A 22558-nucleotide genomic window follows, 5' to 3' on the forward strand; every position below is an offset into this window, starting at 1 on the left:
ATGAGTAAGCAAGATGCATGGGGGATCTAATGCAAATAGTGAGTGTTAGTTATAACTAACTTAAGTAAAATACTTGCGGAATATGTTTTATAAAATGTGACATTTTGAACGCACATGAAATATACAACTTGGATTTAATACACAATGTATTGACTTGTTATCAAATGTTCACTTACTTAGTACTTCCACGAATGAAACTGACGCAAAGCCTAATTAAGCCAATCTTTAATGCGTTACAGCTAAAGATACTATGTAAGTGTTCATATGACACTAAAAAAACGAAGTGACATAAGAAGATCAAATTCCACTAAGTACAGTAGTTAAGGCCTTATTAGACCCCAGTCATAAAACCCAATTAAAGATAGAGAATGTTACTAATTTTATTGACCAGAAACACGTTGTTCACGAGTGTAATTATTTTTAATTAGCTATAACAAAGCATACGGTCTTATATTAAATTGAATCATTACGCTCGTCTGAAGTGGAAAGTAGAACGGGCGGTAGTGTACTTTCTCTACTGGCGACTGTGCATAAGCCATTCAGATTACGAACAAACAATTCAAATGAATAAGCGAAACAAAATACACATAATCTGCATGAGGAAAGAAATCTGAAAACACTCCTCAGCGTTCAATATTGTCTGTTATATAAAACTACCTACAAAATTTTTAGACAAAAACAATTGACTGTCAGAGATTGAAAATCAGCTACTTTTGTCACAGTAGACAGATGAAAGGATGTGTCGAATGACTCAAGAGTTCGAGGCAGGCATCATACTGTCATTGGTCAAAGGTCACTGACTGCTTTTGTAATATGGAATCACTAAAAGAACATTTCACAATTCCATAAACATTGATGTAGGCTGTCAATACCGGGGATTTAAATTTAGATTAAAAATGAATTGTTCTTTTTTTAAGCCATCAGTCCTTTGTCATCGAATAAGATCTTCAGTATATTCGCAAGTTCATAATCAGTTCTTGGGGTATGCACACAAAGGGCGCGCGGAGGAGGCGGCACGGGCACTCGAATCGCGTGCGCTCATAAACCAGTTTGCGAAAGAGCTCTCGTACAAAGTCGGTCGCCAAGCCGTCGCCGCGCATCGCCCGAGGGCCCATTGGGTATGTCATTATGGGTTGCAGCTAAAAATTGATATTTTCACGAACGTTAGATAGGAAGCGGATTAGTACAAGCGAAGAACTGACAAAAATGCGATACTATGGTCTTTCTGTAAGAAAAATGTATCGTGTAGGAGAGCTGTTACATTTTCCACCCACGCCTCAATCCATGCAGAAATTTTCTCAACTGTAAATTTATGATAATAACCGTTATCGTATCCATTCGTTCCCTTAATTTACCCTGACTTTAATTTGCACATATTTCTTAACTAATCCTATTAAATGTACTTACAAAGTCTTATAGATTTATATCTATTGAATGCTATTGCTAGCGGAGATTCCAAAGACGGTTTAACTCTTGAGATGCGGCTGCAAGTAATGTTACCTCAAAGCTTGTGTTTGTCGTGATGTATTTTAAATAAGACATATTTACTTCGGAGTTGTCCTGGCTCAGTAGATTGCAGTTCTAACAGCACATCTGTATTACTTTAGCTAGGAATGAGGTGTAATATCGCGTCAGTCTTTAATGCATATTAGCTGGTATTTAGAAACCTATTCTATTAGAAGTTAATATCAACTGTACTACCTGCTCGTTTGAGTTAGTCGCTTAGACGTCATACTTTTTGGCATGACTCGAAATACTTTATTTTATTAACAAAACTGTATACTTGTTGATATTTAAGAGCATAAATATCAAATAATGAGGAACAAATTGTAATGACAATATAAATTAATAAGCATATGAAAGCAATATATTAATTCTATAATTTTATTCACCTGTGTCAATTAAATAACGTGTATTTATTGCATTTAAAAATAAATAATGTACTAATCATTAGATCACATTAAATGTGAAATGACTAACCTATGTATAAGCTAAGATGACGGATAGGTCATAGTAGCATATATGCAGCAGTAGCATGTTAATTTTGTAGCGATTGTGTAAGAAGTGAATGACTTTTGTGCTCAAACAGTAAAAAAATGTTAATTATATAATTGAATATGAACTTACTTTCCGCGTATTATACGGATTAAAATATACAAATGATTTTATTACTGTCGGTATTCTCATCATTTACTTTTACATTTACATTACATTACATTACATTTACATTTACATTTACATTTAAAATCACGTAATGTCGTCATTTCGTGATACGACTATATGCAAAAAATGCGCAAGTTACAATCTATCGACCTATAGCGTTTCCTTGGTGGCTTGTTTTATGGCTTATTATTATAGCATCATTAAACTTCATTATTAATAATTTACACATGTTCAAATGCACTTACGGGCTTAAGTCGTGAAATATTATTCTATATGTAATTTTTGAATTGGTTGGCAGTGGCCAATTATTTTCATAGTTAAACTTTGAAATGAAGTCTATAAATTAAAATGATTATTTCGTTCTACCTGGATATAATACGAGAATGTAATATGTTAAATGAAAGTGGGCAATATTTCAAGAAAATATTTAACTTGCATCATTACCTATTTGATGCAATTGAAGTGAAGAATCAGCTTGTCAGAAAATCTTGGTAAGATTTTTGTTAAAGTATCCTAAAGTTCTTAATTTTGCACAAACAAAAAATAAATCATATGCAGAACAGAAACATATGTAGCACGAATATGTGTAAACCATTAAAACGTTAATGAATTTGTAAAGCGACAGGTAGACGACGATAACAAATAGTCCAAGTGACTTTTAGGTCTAGACGTCCATTAAGGAAAAACTGGGAGCATTAAAATTAATAGCGGAAATAATTTTTCATATTAATGTTATACGGGGAACAGTGAATTTTTGAGGTAAGTGCCTAAGTAAGTAATGGAGGCCGTCAGTCGGGTCAGTATTAATGTACAAAATGATATTAACATTATTCGCTTGCGGAGTCGGATTCGGGCGGACTCGGGGCATTGTCTCGCGGCAGAACCAGTTTCGTGCAAGTGATGTGGCTCGCAACTGCCTTATTGCTCTATTTGTTATGTTATTGTGTTCATAATTTATAGGATATAAACCCGTGTTCATCGTATTGCCTACAAATTTTAATGTTACTTAATTCTCAACTAGAATTTCAGCTGGATCAAATTTTCCTACTTATATCGTTGTTTTAATTGATAAGTCGTTCATTACATACTCTTGTTTCGATGTAAGCCAACTATACTTTTTGAATAAATAGGCGTTATTTAAAATGTCGATTCACCACGTGTGGTTGCTAAATAAAGTTCTATAATTAGAAGTGAATTTCCTCGTCAACGTGAATTGATCCACAAGTACTGTTTGTAAAGTCTGATTAAGTCTGATTTAGCTCTCTATACTGATAGTCAAGTAAATTTCACGGAAGTCGAACACGGTTAAATACAATTCTTGATCGAGCAGGTCTCTAAAAATAAAGCAAGTTTGTTTGGCACTTGCAGTCAAACCGGATTTGAGCGAACCGTACCTACCTAGGTACTTTCGAAGGCGTCATTGGCAGATAGAATGTTATAATATCACTGTATTACCTTGCGTGGGCCAAGGCAGTTCACAAAGTGAATGTACCTAAAATATCTTGATCGTTATCCGCACTTATCGAGTGTGTCACTGTGTGGAAGGTTAGAAGAATAACATATTAAATTAATATTTTATTTCGTAAATGCTAAATAATAACACTTCGGTAATGTCACAATTAATACTTGTTCATGAAGTACGATTATGAGTTTCCTTGGCATATGAATACGTAGACCTAAATTATGTAGACATCGCTTAGGCAAACAAGTACTACTTAACATAAGATTACTTTACGCAACCTGTTACTTAAGTCATGTTTTTAACAAACCAATTATAACTTGTATTGAGTGATTTATATGGACTTCGTCGCAGATGGCGGTTAAAGTTGATGGGGGTAATGATTTGGATATCGCAGGTGGGGGTTAAAATTGAGTGAGATTTGGACATAATTTTGGAATTATACGTTTAAACATAATTAGTAAAAGTTGTACTAAAATACTTCATGGAATTTTATTTGGTTATAATTTTAGTAAAACCTATCTCCTACTGATAGAGTCCATGGTCACATTTCATAACATTCACCAAATTAATTTATTAAAAGATACTATTCTACATTTATTTATAATTCCACAATGTACATTTAATGGCTAATAATTTATTATCCTTTGTTCAGGCTGTCGAGTTTTCGCAGCGGTCATCGGTTACTTCAATGATATAAATGTCAAATTTAGACTTAGGTGTTTGAGCTCGAGTATTGTGTAATAATTTATTTAGGAGTGGAACTTCGTCGTAAAGTTCAGCATCTCTTAATTACCGAGTCACGAATGATGTACTCCTTGGAGTAGTCTTAATACAGGTTAAAGATCTACATAAAGTTGAGTTGAAACTTGTTTGTCGAAATGATCTAGCTATTTCAATTGTATAGGGTAATAATTCAATTAGAATACGATAATGTGAAAGTTTACCGTACTTATTTAGATATTACTTTTTTGTGTAGAGTTTAGACATTAGACGACTTTTTTCAAGAAAAGTGGAAGGAAATGTATTTATGCTTAATTTATGATTAATGCTTAGGTAAGTTAACACGGCTAAGTTTAATGACGACTAAATTATCAATTTGAAGATGTTTATGAAACAACAACCACGCAATTTACAATTCATATAGCTCTAATTCTTATTGAACATTAACAAGTTTGTACATTTAAATAAAATAAACCAAAATTATTACGAATTAAGAAATAACTACAACTATATAAAAAACATTAGATTAACGAAACATTATAACGTCAGTACGTCAATAGTCGATAAAAGATTTCAAATAATATTTTTAAAAATAATTTTTCGCTCGAACGTTAGCGTGTTTCCCTTGCAAGCCTTATCCCAGTCAATCGTTAGCGGTACAGATAGGAAATTGAAGATTTCGTACGGCGATATCGCGAAAAAATTAACCCTTCGACGGATATGACTCATTAAGCGGCTACCAGGAAACGATATTAAATTTTCACGATGGCGTTTTACGTTACCCACGCCGGTTTCGCTAGTTCATGCATATTTATCAAAATAACAGTGACGATTGAAAGGCTGCATATAAACACGCACTGAATTGCAAAATGGGGATGACGTTTGTGGAATTAAGAGTCCAATGTGATAGTTTGGAGGGTGTACTTTTGCGCGGGTCGGCGGTTGCATTTCGGTCGGCGGTGGTGCGACGGTCGTCGTCCGCCAGTCATTAGCGAACGCACCCCCCTACGGAGGGTTAAGCGGGTTCCGCGAACCGCGCGTCGATCACGGTGACTCAGTGCTGGCTGCGGGGAAACACCGTCCACTCGTTACTTAACCGACCGCTTTCCAAGCGTCGTGATTACAGCGATACAAAAACGGTAAACACAGACTACCGAACCCCATAAATGCATTCGACTACTAATGTAACATCGTATTCCTGAATATTTTATAAACATCCGCAAATTACCTTTATAGCCGCTTATTTAAAGGGTAAGAATTTTTAATCGAAATGTCTTTAAAATTTTGCAACCAAATTACTTTTTCTTTTTTTTTATTATTTTGATAAACCATTAAGTAGCTGCCAGATGATAATTATATTTGTGACCCGTAGCAGCAACCCTTGTCTTTATAAACGTCCCGACCCTCTGTTCCTTAAGCGATTGACGTGACATCAACAAGAAATTTCATTACCCTAGTATTAAAGTGGCATTGTACCCAGGAATGGGTGCTATTAGTAAATTATATAACTCTGTACGTACCGTATGACGTACCAAATAACGTAAGAATAATATAATTTGTTGTGGTAAGGGAGATATACTTTTCCGAGGCGTTCCAGCTTAGTCCTCAGGGGTAGCGGCGCATCTGTGGCCGACCTCCGGTAGGAATTTGTAATCCAATCTGAGGTTGATTACAGATGTCAATGGGCGGCAGTAGCCACTTACCATCAGATGGACTGCATGCTCGTCTGTTAGATACTTCTATATTATAAAAAAAATAATAAGTTACCACTGACCCAAAACTGAACGGATTATGCTTCTATCGCGACCCCGAGAGAATAGCTACGTTCTGCCCACACGTCACGCAGGTCGCCAGATGGCACGTGTTGTCAGCGAATTTTCATAATTGGCAAAAAAATAAGCCGTCACCATTCCATACAACATTTTTTTCATTGTGTCGGTCCTCCCAAGGGTTTGAATAAAACAGAGGTTCGGGACGTGGCAAGTTGTTGCTAATTTCGCCGGGCAACGAATCGCCGTACGTGCGATGACTGAGTTGTATATGAAAGCCCCCGGGCGTTTTGTGACATTTCTGATAAATTATTTTCGTCCGATGTGTAGACGGCTTTCCCGTGATAAAATTTAGTTCGGCCAGCTATATTCCACCCAGATTGCCTTCGTTGATTCGAGTGAATTGATGTTGAGAGTGAACATGTGTAGGACAGATGTCGCAGTCGGGATGACTGCAAACCATTCAAGCGGTCTGCTCGTTCGCCTCAAGTAAAATCAAATTACTTAAATAAAATCACTGCGGTAACTCACGACTAGACATGTTCAGAAGGTTTAAATTAAAAGAGGACTGCTGTAAACGGTTAATACTCCGCATTACCAAAGGAAAGTAAATACAAGATAAATAGGCTGTCATTTCGCCTCTGTAATTGTTATACATAAATTCATATCCGATTACATAAAATTTATAACCTGAAATAAAAGCCTAAGGGCCCTTAAAGATCGAATAGGAAAGTTTTCTCATCCAATTTGTCGCACCTCATATTTTTATTCGACATCGTGTACCTCTCAGCCTTATTACTGTGCAATACAGTCTGAAAAGTAAGAAAATTGCTTGATCCGTAGCATTGTAAAAGTCCCGCTCTCATAAAACTCCCACATATTTCACGACAAATAAACTTCTCATCCTATGAAATTTCTTCTCGGGAAGCAGTTCACTGCAGGTAATATTTCAAAACATGTGTCATTCATAACTTTCGCCTTCGCAATGTCTGTCGATGGAGCTCGGGCGAAAAGGTCTCAATAATAAATTTTTCGTGAGCCCGCTCCGTTATCCCCGCGAGCGAGCCCAGGTACGTTTTACGGCCGCGCAAGGGAAAATAAACGAAAAATAAAATAAAAGTCAAAATGGCACACATAAAACTATTTGCCCGAATATACCGCGGAAAAAAGTTTTCAAAACGTATGAATGGATATATTTTGTTACCGGTCCATGTGGAAATACAAAAACAAAACTAAATGGTGTCGGAGCATTCAGTTAGAAGCAGTCTGTGTATGAAAATGTGATTATGTTGCTATTGAAGTTTTCGTATTTTTTGTAATTAATTTGGAATGTTACGTGTGTAGTGTGTACCAACTAGTATCATGCCAAGGAAGTAATGAATGCTTAAGTAAAGAATTAAGTTGCGCACTATAAAGTAGCTGAGACAGTTTTATGGCATGTAGAGACATTATGTACGTCGTCGACAATGGGTGCGGCCCCATAAAATACTAAACAACTCCCGTTTGAAACTACGCCGTCATCTCGTGAATTTCAATCGAGACACAATCCTTCTATTATGATATAATCTCGTTAATAATACACTCGCGAGTATTAAGGGAAACATTGCACGTGCCGTACATAGTTATACATTTGGAACGAGGATATTTCAACGGGGAAGGTACCACCGCCATACCTGTTTCTTGGGTTACGGTGGAATGGTGTAGATGTCGGCTGAGTTACATAATGTAAAGTGATGGTTTAAGTTCTCAGGAGTAGTAACGCATTTGTGAGCTACAAGTAGAGCCGCTGCTCTATATAGCGTTAGTTATGGTCTAAGATCCGAAGCTAAGTCAAACTGGACCGAGCTGATAATAGAATGAAACTCATTTTATAACGAAATTAGTACATTGGGTAATACATTAAAAATGGGTTTGCTAAAAAAATCCTGGACAGGATAATTTTAATTATTTTTTGAAAAATTAAAATTTAATTCAAAATTAAATTTTGCAACATCAAGATAATAAGAAAATTCTATTCTGAGTGAATGTTAAAAACATACAGAATGTGCAGGCTTTGGGTTGCCTATTATTTACGTGGACGAACTACTGGGTTGTCAGGTATAAACAGGTATTTCGCTGGCAACTACTTTCACTCATGATGATAATAGATAAAATTTTATATCAGTAGAAGCGCTGTTTTATTGTGAACACGTTGATATAGGGTTGTCTGCAAAATGAAAATTAATTTTTCAAAAAAAAAAAAAATTATCCTGTCCAGAATTTTTTTAGCAAACCCATTTTTAATGTATTACCCAATGTACTAATTTCGTTATAAAATGAGTTTCATTCTATTATCAGCTCGGTCCAGTTCGACTTAGCTTCGGATCTTCTACTATTACAGATGTTCATGGGTGACATACCACTTACCATTACGTTACATGGTCATTTGGTTATTCAACCTTTAAAAAAACATGATACGCAATATTCTAACGTCGTCTCGAAGCGTCCGGGGAGATTGAAAGCTGATAAGGAAAAATAAAAGAAAATATTATTTCTACCGAAAAGATTTGGTTTCGCTCATTTCCCAGATACTTATAAGCCTTAAATAATTCCAGCTAAAAGTCGGTCAGTTTCTTATTAGTAAGCTTGTAGTGGAAGTATAGGAATTTTGTCTTCAAAACAACTTCGACAAATGTGTAGGGTGGACTTGTATAAAGGCTTTGACTATAATAATTGGTGGATAAAACCAGTAAGTATGGGACGTGAAGTCTATGTGATTTCATTGATTAATCTGGTTTTTATTTGCTACACATATCATTAAGTCTAAAATACGTATACTAAAAACATCTATAATTTACCTAAGGTACCAAAAGAGAACTAAACTAGTATAATGTTTCATCTAAGGCGAAATAAGTTCCCTAGCATTTTAGCATCAAGCTGAATTTAAATAGTCGATGGGGAGAAAGTGTCATTCACGACTTATTATCGATTGGTAATCAGTTGTTCTGACATATAGAAATGTCAACCGTCAATCAATCACTACATTAAAATTTAATCAATGTCCGCTCTTAGTCGCTCTGTAGTATTTAGTCTCTTTGCTTGCAAGTCATCAATTGCTGAAACTGTCTTCGTTTTATTAGCGTCGCGCTGTACTCCGATGATCCGGTTCATTAGTATCACCGGCGGACGTCTCCGTGGCAGTCCCGACGACATATAGTTCGAAATTTGTCAAATGGCGTGTCGGAGTCGCGTGATGAGCCACATTAGCGCAAGTCACCGGGCCCCGGCGGCCCGCTTCGCGAGTGATATATACCAGCTATAACTAGGCGGTTACCTAGCGATAAACTGCGTAATACTGTGTAAAATACCTAAATCAAGCACTGCTTTGTTTGACAATTAAATGGATTAAGGTAAACTTAAATCACATCTTTCATTTACCGCGATGGGTTAACGCCCTTACCCATATGCTATCAAACTTTGAAATTTGTCAATTTTGTAGGCAATAATTGTCAAATATCGAACGTCGTTAAGATCGATTGCTACATCGTAAAAGTGTTCTAACGATAAAGTTTTTAATAAAATTCTACGACTGAAAGCGAGAGGTGAAAAATTAGAATTCAATGGCATTCTAGTGACGATAAATATGAACAACAGCAATAGATACCGTAATTTAAAAAGTTGTGAACATAAACAGTCTATTTTCGTAAAAAGTCCATTCAAAGTGACATTAAAACAAAAAGTCATAACTTTAATAACGTGTACATGTTCATTGTAAATGGAACGAAATCCATAAAAGTCAGGAGCGAGTGTGAATTAATTTGGGGTTGCGTTTCTACTTTTTTTGAAACGCTAATAAAAAAAATGTCCAAATAGAACCACGAGAAATATCAGTAAACTGGATTTTAATTTCAAATTTTGTATATTTTAAGAACGTTTTTATAAAGTAATTACATTTTTAAATGGCACTTAGTTCTTGTGATGAAATTAGCGAATTTATAATAATTAACATGTCTATGTTAACAGTAGGGACTCAAAGGTGCCTGACCTTTGAGTCCCTACTGTTTTTATTTACAGACATTGACCGTTTCAGACATGGGCCGTGACAGACAAAGTCATAATATTGTACACAATACAATATAGAATACTATTGCCATTATTTGCTGACACGGTCTATATCTGTAGATGTAAATGTTAACAGTAGGGACTCAAAGGTGCCTGACCTTTGAGTCCCTACTGTTTTTATTTACAGACATTGACCGTTTCAGACACGGGCCGTTACAGACAAAGTCATATTATTGTACACAATACAATATAGAATACTATTGCCATTATTTGCTGACACGGTCTATATCTGTAGATGTAAATAAACCCTTATTCTTGCTTTTAGATTTATATTAATTCGACACAACAGTCACATGCATTAATATACACATTACTACGTAGTAGATTGAGTCACGTACACACAAAAACACAATAAAAACTTATTCACGTCTTAATTGTGGTCTAAAGTATTTGGTATACCTAATTGACGTCACGTAATTATAAATATCATGTATCGTGGCAAAGTTAAAGACTTCTGAAAAAGTCCATTAAAACTACGCCCATACATTGCAACTACATACACGATCGTAAACAGTAAAAATGGAAGCACTTTCGAGAGGTGAAATAGTGTAGGTGTCGAGCCTCCAGCAGGCGGCGTCGGCCGGTGACTGACACGTCCTTCCGCTCGCTCTGTGGGACATCCATGGCCTTTGTATTTACTTTTAGCACAAAGGCTTGTATTTGGCTATCATCGGAATAAACGCTGCTGACGAGGTGTTCTCGCTCCCAATGCATACTTTTTTATTTCCAGCGCAACATATCAGACAAGAAACACAATGTTGACTTGAATACGGTTTACGGATGAACAAGAGCATAAATGAACATTTTTATTTAACTGTGTAAATTTTTTGCATTGTGTAAACTACATTTGGATTATGATAAATAACTGAACTTTGGCAGTCTCTGTTTAGTATTAATGGTATGAAAATAAATTAATTAGCAAGTCAAAGGTTTCACCAACACAGAGTTTATTAGAAGTACATTTAGTTTTTCCTTATTTTATTTTTCATATTATTGTAATAATTGGGTTACATTTCAATAATGTGTCCAAGTTTGAATTAACTATTAGACACTTTTTATTTTTAGATTTATTACAGTTATATAGGCACATGTGTACATTTACCGAACTTACTAGTACAATGATGTCATTGAATTACTGCAGAAAACACAGTGTACTAACTACTTAGAGAGTTTTTACGTGTCCATGAGAACGAAATCGTATGCAAAGCTATACACAAGTAAGAGTGTAAATTATAATACTGGATCAACAGCGATGGAATGGGGCCGGAGTTGTTTACGAAGAAAACTATTGATAGGAACTAGTCACACGACCGCGCCGTTAACAACCAAGAGTTCTTAACTCCGAGCTGATAATAAAACAAGCAAACAAATCTTAGGAGCGCGTTAATAAAATGCTGCAAACGCGTCAACATTCTCACGTTTCTACTAATCCAACGAAAGCGAAAGTAAACATATTATTATATACGTACATACTTACGTCTTACGTTACGCTGTACATACGAGTATGTTTTATCCGTATAAAATGAAAGTCGTGTCGAGAGTCCTACGCTCTAATAAATATGGGGCTCGAATGCGACCCTAATCGGGGAAGCTAAACAGCTACAATGCAAACAGGCGCGGTATCAAATTGTCGAGAATGCAAACACATTAAAGAACGGCGGGCAAACGGCGCGTAATGATTATTATCTATACATTGGCTGTGTTCTAAAAAATACGGGGGCTTACGCAAATAAATGAGACATATATCATCGGACTTTGTTTCAGGAGGCGCGCGGCAGCTGGCCGACGGGATATGCCGCTTATCTGACGCCACACCTTTTGTCGGTTCTGTCGTTGACCTAATTCGAGTGGTACTCAACTGTGACCATGTCAACCTCATTCGCAGTAATACAATTTGGTGTAGATCTTCACCTCATTTCGTAAGACAATGCTTTGGATAATAATGTGAATAACATGATAATTTTAACGTGTCTTATAAGCCGTGCATGAATTTATCGTGTATTTGGTAACGTCACGACGTTTTGGATAATTTAAACAACCAAACCATTAGTGCTATAAATAACAAGGTAGGTACTAAATTAAACGATCAATAAATAGTAGGTAGGTAAGACGTACTGTTGGGGAAACAATATTTTTGTGGGAAACTGAACGTAGCTTAATTATGGTAGTGGAGCACAAACGTGACGGTAATTTGTGGCGAAACACGAAACCGGGGAAGTTGTTTTGTGCGCATTTGCAAACTATGGGGGTTAGTACATACACGCGATTAAAACGGCAAGTTTCTGCAAGGCCGATCGCCAGCGCGATAGATCGGGGGTCAAAAATAGCAGAGCGAGGGCCGTGCCTGGCGCCACCCCGCGCCGTTCAATGTCAACTTTCAATCACGGCGGGCGGAAGGAAGCGGCCGAGTTCTGCCTAAGCGGCGCGTGCCATCGCTGCCCTACAGATACTGAAAGCACCGCCGCAATTAGAAAAGCGGCCACGTGTGTATCGGACCACTCGTTTATCTTATCGGCAAAAAAATAAATATGCGTATGTGTTACCCAAATAATATTGAACATATTTACATGAATATTGTCAATTTCCTAAAATGTAGACGAAATAGATCTTGCGATACAAATTTCATTGAAACAGCGTACCATTTTCGTATCTTTCTATGTCGGTATAAAAAAAACATTTTTTGTTATTTTAAATTAGGTTTTGTGAATTAAACACAAAAATAATACAAGAACAAATAGTTTATATTGCGCATAAATTATTAGAAAGGATTTGCAGCTTAGCGTTTTTTCTACAAACAAAAGTAAATCTGAATTTTATTTGCACCCATTTAATAGTGCAAAAAGCGCGACTACTTTAAATATCAAACAAAATTGCGGAGTAATAAAAAATAAAATAAAATTATCCTCCATTCCTTATAAAAACCCAAGAATAAGCGACTAAAAGCAGCCTCCAGGATCTACAAAAACACCAGGAAACGAGACAATTAAAATAAGTTTACATCCACCGGTGTTGTTATTTTCCTTTTTACAATTTAAACTGAAATATAAATAAAACTTTTATTACTTTTTGCTCCAACCTTTTTGCCCTCTGTTTATATAGCTGCGCAAAGCCTCTCCGTGCCAACAGTCGCTTTGTCAAGCGACGAGTGACATTAGCTCGACCCACTGTCAGATAATTTGGAAACCAAATAAAATAATACCTGACTTTATTTATGCCGCAAAATTGCGGTTAAATTGTTGTGAAAAAAAAAACGCACACTAAAAGCAACATACAACATGCATTCGGTGGTTTTGAATCGTGAAAAGCTGTGTTATATTTTATGTCTAGTTTATAGTACTAGAAGCAAGTAGTTATAATGAACAATAATTTACAGCCCTACAGCAATACATGAGTCTCTATTCAGAAAGAAAAGAAGGTTTGTCATGTTGAGCAGATTAGTCGGTAGTTTTTCTATTTTGACTTATGGAATTTTACATTATAATGTATAAGTTTACGACAAACATATGTAACCATTAAGTAAATAATACTTATTATTATATAATTATTAGATTCAAAGCCCCCTCAATTTTGGGACGCTGAAATTCATACCACATGTATACATCGGCATGTAGGGATTATACGCTAAATCACACCTGATATTCTAATAAGCAGCACATTATGCGCAATCTGTTACCTCTACCATGAATTATTTTGAGTTCCGACAATGTCAGGGATCAGAACATTAAAAATGTAAGGGGTGAACGAAAACTCAAAGCACATTGGAATATTGAATGACAAACCTTTCCCTTTTACGGGTTTAAGTATTTTTGTCGCTTATATTGAAGAAAACACAATATACGACAACAAATATTATCCTTTTTAAGACCGTACATAGTACAAGCGAAACTTGTACGTTTACGAACTTCTGTCTATTCGTCAATTAGGGCTCATAATTATTACACTAGCACAGGTGTCTTGGGGCGAGCCGTTTGCCAGCCCATTAAGCAAATAACGAGTCCGCAGGATAAACTTGGAGGCAGTAAAGTTTATTAATGGCTCGATTACAAGCTCGACCCGAGGTGCAAAGAAGTGCTATCAATCAGTCAGGTGCGCGACGGGAACGGCAGTACCTACCCTCTCAGTAACGCTAATAACAAAATTCCGACGCCCCTGTTTGTTTCTCCAGAAAGGGGTGAAGATGAATATTCCAAAATGTTGCTTTCGTACCAAAAACAACTAATGCTTTATTTCAAATGAAAATCTCTTAATACTTGATGAACAAAGCCTTGCCGTTGTACTCTCCGTCCGGACTTGTCGACATAAGATTGCATCTTAGGCACCTTGTTTGTGATCATCCAATGAAACTCTTGACTCATTTTGCAGATCAAACTTTAGATTAAATAAACATCAAAAATGTGAGGTTTTGATATAACCCGCTTAATAAAAAATAATTTTATTTGTACAATTTAAAGATTAAAATTATTCTTAAACTGAACTTGTTTAGTATGTCGCGACAGCTACATGATACAAAAGATATGAAGAATGCATCAAAAGTCATTTACCATTTAGCTAGACCTCGCCACATAAATGAATAATTATTTATGTACCAAAGAGACGTACCTATACGACGATTTTACAATTGCAAATAATGATTTAAAGTACTTACAATATGTATTTTTATTTCCGGTGGATTTGTGTGTTTGCATATCATTTCATTAGTGTAAATAATTTTGACTTCTCGTATACAGCAGAATAGAGTGAGGTAGCATAGAATCCAGGAATGTTCGAATGGCTCAATTACAGTTAATGTGCAGCGCACACACATTTGGAGAGAATGTTCTGTGCATGCATGTGGACGCCACATTATATGTACATACATTACATGTGTTACATTATATGTATACGACTGATCTTCGCCGACGCTTATAATATTGCAACATTGAACGGCGCTGACGAGGCTATTTTTTCGTTTAAGTCTAGAAATGTATCGATTAAGTCATTCTTCCATTGAGCAATAAGTATCTTAAATTTAAATTAGAAGTCATTAATACTTCAATAATAGACTAAAAAGAGCTACAAACTTTTTGTGCGGCACTAACATAAACAGCATAGCAAACCGGGGGTGGTACAAGTGCAATAACTACAGGTAATGTATACACATTCTGAGCGAATGCTCAGTGCATGCATGTGGACGGCACAGTAATATATGTAAATGCATGCGACCGGTCGCCGTCGACGCTCACAATATTGCGACATTAAACGGGGCGGCTGACGAGGCGGACGTTTTCGACAAAGTCGGCTGTTGCACATCATTGGTGTTGTAATCTATTTTTGAGAAGCATATAAGAAATAGTCTTCTTTAATGACAAAGAGCAGTCTGTACCAAATTTCGATATTACGCACCAGGAAATATTCAAAAAGAATTATAGTAGGAACATAATGCGCATACAATGTGAATTGCAGTTATGTATATGGCTTCATCATTCGCAGAAAAGCTGTGATAAGAGTAGATTCAATATCTACAAATGATTTAATCAATTATTTTACCGATACCAGATATGATATGCGATCTTTGATTTTTTTTTATTTTTGCGATTACTACTAAACTGATGATGCAGGTTTGAAATACCTACATACATTAAAAGTAAAGCATGCAAATTGCATTTCGACTCTTGTATCCACGAAACAGCAGAGAGAGAACAGGAAGATGAACGGGCAGCAGACCGGTAGGGCGGTGTCCAAATGGCTCAATTACTGTTAATACGCATCGTACACACAGACCGATTGCGCTATGCATGCATGTGGAGTGTGAACGCCATATTAATATATGCAAATGCATGAGACCGGCCGCCGCCGACCGTCGCAATATTGCGACATTACACGGTATATGGCTGAAGTGAAGAGACAATTTCAGGAAAAGTTACGATAACAAATTTTAATTGTTTATACTAACAACTGGTTTGGAAGCATCAATTATGTTGCTATTGTATGTAAATATTAGATTAGATACCTAGTCATGAATGATGAATACATATCAATATGTGGTTTGTTATACTTATCTCTCCATACATGTGTAGTAAAATAGTTGCATAGTCCACCAGATAGTCAGTGAGTGTAACAGTGTTTAAAGGGGTACGGACTGAGGCTTACCCCATCCATATGTACATTCAAATAAACAATCACATTAACCTATACATACTATAGGTATACTATAGCACCTGTAATTTAAACTGCGCACGCGTTTGTGAATTTAATAATTCAAAAAGTATATTATAAGTAGTAATATATTCTTGTTGATACACTCAAAACAAATTGTTAAAGATATCTATTCAAGCGCTGCCACTTATTACTTATTAAGTGCGATCAAAAAATATCGCTAGGAATTCGAAACATGCCTTATTATCGATTATAACATGTGTGACATATTCAATAATGTACAGGTATGTTGAGATAATCCATAGGTATAGAGATAAGGTGAATGTGAAGCTGATAGCGCGCGGGCACTTCGATCATAGGCAACTTCAAGTGTCCGACGGCTACAATAGATGAGGTTACAAATTATGATAAAATTGACTACCTGCTTATATTAATAGAACAAAATAAACAGAATTTCCGTTAATAATTCTGTTCGGATAAATAATTATGATTAGCCATTTATTGGTCTACTGTCGGGAAAAGATCTACTCTTAGGATGAGTGTGCAGGTGCATGATCGATTTTTTAACAGTTAAGTGTTTTAGGGATCTTTAGGGTATTTCCTCACGATCGAAAAATGAATCGAAAAATTAAATCAGAAGTGCCTGAAAGAGACCCCATCACCTAATAACATTCATGCAAACTGGGTACCTAAATCTGCTCGAACGTTGTGAAAAGTTGTGGTGAAATATACGTAAAATAAAAAGATATTATTTTTACAAAGATTAATGAGCTATAGAGAAATTACAACGACGACGTAAGTTACGATTGTAGAGTTTAAAGTGTGTGATTAAACAGCACCTAAACACGCATCAGATAAAGAATACTAATTTGATTCAAATGAAGTTTTTAGAAAGACACGGCTTTCTTCGGAACATTATTTAGCAACCGAATAATTATTGCAATGGGATCACGCAATCGGATTCTAATTTGAAAACTTAATAGCCACGCTATTACAATATCAAAGTTGAAAAGCCAAAAATTTGTAGGAAAATTCAAGAACTAACTAAAATTTCGGTCGTAAAACATAAATTATTGGCCACATCGCGTCAGTTTCGAGATCGCAATAAAGCGTCTATCATTCCTTAAGCTTTTGTATCCCGTTTACAGAAGCATAAAACTTAAAACGACTTTTGAATTTTAAAATCTTAACATTCTACGTATCTCAAATTATATTTTACTTTCAGTAATCGTACTGAAGCGTCATGATAAAGTATGGCTACAGTCTCATCTCAGCGGCCTAAATAAACTAAATGAGGGGAGTTCCAGGATTTTATAGAATTTCTTAAGCGGGCAATGGTACGGATGGCTTGTGAGAGTAAGTAGTAACTATTTAATATTAATTAATTTCTCAAAAATCGTCGACAATGTTGAACCTTTACAAAAACTACACTAATCATCAATGACTTAGTCAGTTAAGAAAGAGAAGTAAAGAGTGAGAGTTTACAGGAGCTTCCTCTAACATTTTATACAAACTAAAAAATAAATAAAGACGCAGCTAAAGGCCTACAAAATCATTGTAATTCTATAAATCTTTTAAAGTTACCCGGTTGAACTGAAACAAAGTTAAAGTTGCTTACACCAACAAACTTGGTAGTCATCGAGTTTGTAAAGCGGCCGGGCGTCTGGAGCGGCTCGTCTCATTCATGCTATCAAATCATACACAAAACGTTAACCATTATCTTATTTGAGTACCTTTCATAGGATTTAAACTTACACAAAAGAAAATTTCGCCTTGGAATTAATTCGTTTACTGAAAAGATAGGATTATGAAATGTCAAAGAATTGTTGCTTGAAACTTAAGATAGTTTATTGACTATTAATTAGATATGTAACTACTTTCGCGGTACGTAAATTTCGCCTTGGAGTTAATTCGTTAACTGAAAAGATAGGATTTATTGAAATGTCAAAGAATTGTTGCTTGAAATTTAAGATAGTTTATTGATTATTAATTAGATATGTAACTACTTCGCGGTACGTATGTTTTAGAGGAAGTAGAACTCTTTATGGGTTCAGTAGCGTAAATGAAACATCTGTTTCTGCCTTATAACTCATAACAACAAGTGTTAAGTACTGTAGTCCACAGCATATTTATTTGATGTTGATCAGGTTCATACGATTTCGGGTTGATTGCAGAGTGCAGAAGCGATATTACAAATTATTTTTAGTTTGCGTACAAGCTGAAGAATTTTACTCGAAAATAATTAGGCAGGTTGAACAACAACAGACATTTGCTCATCAGCCTCAACACGAAACCAATTAAAACATTTTCTTTTGTGGGTTTCCTTGTCTTTTAAGATTGATTAAAAATAAAAATAAAATCTTAGATGTACAAAGATATATGATGCCAATCTCTGTCGAAAGTTAAACCATGATTAAAACGATCCGAAACATGAATAACTGTGTAGCATTGAGAAGAGTCGCGAAATCCAGTGAGTCCTACCTGCAGCATCAGTACACAGATGCAGTTTATTTTTTTCATTCTGAATACGAAGTATGCAAAAATTTTGCTCCCTTCATTTTTTATGTAACAGTAGCTGTCTTTAAACTCCTTAATAGATAATCATGTCTGTGAACTCGCCGCATTATGTGGTTTCAAAGGATTACACGCCGATTGGCTCCAACAGCACGTGTACTCGTATGTCTGCCTTTAGGACCTATTTAATTACTTACTCTAAAAATTGCCATGCACCGCGTTTATTTGTGTTCTGATTTCTTAGAATCTGTAGTTAAATTTGTTGTTGCCTAAATCCGAAGATTCGGGGATTTCCTATTGCGATACACTTATGGATGTCCGTTCCGCACTGACTTCATAAAGAATTAAATTATTAGTCATATGAAAACTAAACTGAACCCCACCCGATATGACTCGTAAGACCACCTGAAAAATTGATTTGAAAGTTGTTTTATGGATCGTAATGTCAAACTTAACGACCGCTGTTTTACCGGAGAACTTTCGAACGGAACCGAAACTTAGTTGACAAGAACAGTTCCTGTCTTTAGGTCTCCTTAGCAAACACGTCTACGATAGAATCGATAACCGCAGGGGGTTAGCTGCTTATCTACCTACTTACCTATCCATCATTATAACCATATTAATACTAATCCGCACTTAACTAACATGAACTATGACCTAAAGTGAGGCAGTAATGGGTTGATGGTGTTGTTATAGCAAATAGCTATTTTTAATTAACCTTCACTTCTAGGTGTACATGGAGTACAATATAAGCATAAGTTTTAAAAACAACTGATTCTTTTATAATTAAGTAACAATATTATTTTGTTTTAAGTTATGCAAACATATTCATATTTTATCCTTTTACACTTTTTCATAGTTGTACTATGCTTTATTTCTTTAAACTTATTTTAGTACGAAAGTCAAGTAAATAAAATTTTGGAAATTATGGAATAATGGAATCCAGTTATTTTACTACTGGTAACTTATTGGAATCTATTTATGTAACTTAAATTTGGACTCTTAAAACGCAGAACATACTTACTTATTAACGTAAATATTAAATCTTTAACCTTTTATAGTATATATCATACATTTTTGTCTGAATAAGAACTCAGTGTTAACTAACGCCCCCTATGGGCAATTCCGGCAAGATTGTTTTTATACTAACCAAGCGAGCATTGTCATGGTGATTCACCCAGTGTCAACATTTAACCACGTTTTTGTTTTCATTTTGCCTCGCCATTCACTATGTATTGAAAGCTATGCACGGTGTTATTACTCGGAATGATTATTATTATAAAACAGGCCCTTTCGTGCGCAATGTTCGTCAGAAAACATAAACATAATGTGTTGTAGAACTAACTACATTTTCGACAATTTACGGAACGAAAATCATACTACTGTCTTATCAAGGCTATTAGACATAACAAAAACTTCTTATCGAACTCTACATTAACATAAAAAGACCAAATGTCATGAATTGAGCAGCATACAAGAGTTGTCAAAGAGGTTATGTTCACTACAAACAAAAATATAAGGCGTTTACCTTGTTTCAACTGCTGTCGGGTTGCTAGGATCACAATAAAATGACGCACAAACAGTTTCACATTAACGTAATATACAAATATTAGTTAAAAAATTGGTTTGCATTACAGAAATAACAAAATAAAACGGAAAACATTGAAAGCGGGCAAGAAGCGCGATACGAAACAGCAAGCTAAGCAGCAGCTGACTACATGCGCATGCCCGATATAACTTTGTAGGGGAGTTGACGTTTACGTGTTTTGATTGATTTCAAACACAATTTTAGTTCTTACTTGCCAAAAGTTTACTTATTTATTCTTTGAGGATACATAAAATAATATAAATGTATTTTTTATTGTATGAATGTATTATTTTAAGGAGTATAATTATCGAAAATATATAAATTAATTTTAGTTAAGATTTTTCGATTTAAATTTTTTAGCTACATTTAAAGTGATAAATTATATTAAAGTTTTTAATAAAAAAAATTCAATTTTATTTGAGACTAAACTTATAGTTGCATTATGACGTCCTTACAAAGTTCATCGTCTGGATGCGCAACGTGGAGGAGTGGTGTGGGCGCGCACCGGCGACGACGGCGTGGCCCTCTAGCGGGCATATTGAGAATTATCGATTGTCCGCGCGCCGCCACCCGCCATTGGCTCCGTTCAGTAATTGGTTTATGTTGCTCGTCCGTAACATGAATTCAAATTTAGCGCGCTGTACCACTGATGTTTGTTCGGCGGAAATTATCCATTTCAGATAATAAAATCACGTGAAATACTATTCGCAACTCCGAACTCAGTTTCACTCTCAACATTGACGTTCGTAAAATATATAAGTACTTACTTACTACTTTTATAACATTACAATATTTTTATAAGGCAACATATTTTATGAAATTGTTGCCTTATAAAACCTATAGCATATATTATTTTTAATTTATTTAAATGAACTGAATAAAATCTATCGAATACCCAGCAACAAAGTAACCCTTGTCCTATCCTTGTACGCAGTTGTTTACATTAATACACAGTACTTAGTGTAGAAGCGAGGTAGGTACATAAAAACCCTATTTAAGCACTATACAGAGTGCATTATATTGGACAAGTTGATTTGTTTGGAGCGTTGTCGCCTACCCGGGTATTAAATTGGGAGGGTGGCGGAGGAAACTGATATTTATGCACGTTAATAAGAAGCGGAGTTGCAGACAAAGCCTACCTCACCGTACACGTTTATACAACATCAACTTATACTTTACTTTTGTCATACATAACGGTCTAACTATTAGGATGTCGATTGACGAGTTAATTAACTGGCCGAAAGTTTGTTCTCAATGTTTGACTAGATGATATTACAAGTTTAATTGAAGCTTGCATCTCCATTCTGCGAGTTGAAAACAGTGGGATTGTAATAATGAGAACATAAGCATTTGTTTAAAACTGAATGGTCAACTAGTAACTCTTGAACTAACTTGAACGAGTGTCTCTACTCTGCTAAATTTCAGCTCTATGGTACCTACCTATTAAATATTTGTTGTTAGCGTGAGATGTAAAATTTGTGTACATAATATGTACCTATATAGTTAGATTGCACGACGATTCATCTGGCGGAACGGGCATAACGATTTGTCACGCATTGCGTTCCAGGTTCGATTCCTGGCCAGGCAGATATCTAAATGATAAATTACGGTTTCTATACTGAGTCTATGTATTCTTGTATGCCCTCGACACAGGGATATAATTAAGAATTAAAAATTTGTGTGCGCCCACATTGATTTATGTACGAGTAACATACCGTCTTTGCACGTACACATCTATAATTTAAAATTTACAAATAAAACTTTTACGTACGTATTCATGCAATTTAATAGATATATTTATTTGTCCGCTTCCGGACATCAGAACAAGACAATGATATCATGATTCCGAGCTTAAAACACCAAACCGTATTAGAAAAATGATTTCTCCAAAGTCTTCTAAGCGAGAAACTTGCAATCCAGGGTCGCTCCTACCAAGTAGCGCACGACACCCGCGCGTCAAACTTTTGCACTTTGCGAAATGCATAAGAATTTCATAACACGCTGTACAATGTAGAAGTTCCGAATATTCTTTGTGTTGCGCAGCTAATAATAGTAAGCAAGGTTTTAACCTATTTATGCCGCTTTACGTAGCATTTTGTAAGGGTT

At 35.5% G+C, this 22558-nt stretch overlaps 1 protein-coding gene across 13 annotated transcripts in view; it reads right to left on the reverse strand.

The window, feature by feature from the left end:
* mbl (splicing regulator muscleblind) overlaps positions 1 to 22558 on the reverse strand; it is a 354372-nt gene that overhangs the window by 140478 nt on the left and 191336 nt on the right. For 2 of the 13 annotated variants that reach the window (XR_012102900.1, XM_073080283.1), the window contains exon 1: positions 20393 to 20581. The exons of 2 other annotated variants lie outside the window; for them this stretch is intronic. The gene's annotated coding sequence lies outside the window, so the exon portion shown is untranslated. Of the gene's footprint in view, positions 1 to 20392; positions 20589 to 22558 lie in introns of those variants that run through there. 9 more of the 13 variants (XM_073080279.1, XM_073080284.1, XM_073080275.1 and 6 more) reach the window with 7 other exon arrangements.

Source organism: Epargyreus clarus, unplaced genomic scaffold, assembly GCF_041222505.1.
Source record: "Epargyreus clarus isolate Ecla_fem2 unplaced genomic scaffold, WU_Ecla_fem_2.2 ptg000015l, whole genome shotgun sequence".
NCBI lineage: Eukaryota > Metazoa > Arthropoda > Insecta > Lepidoptera > Hesperiidae > Epargyreus > Epargyreus clarus.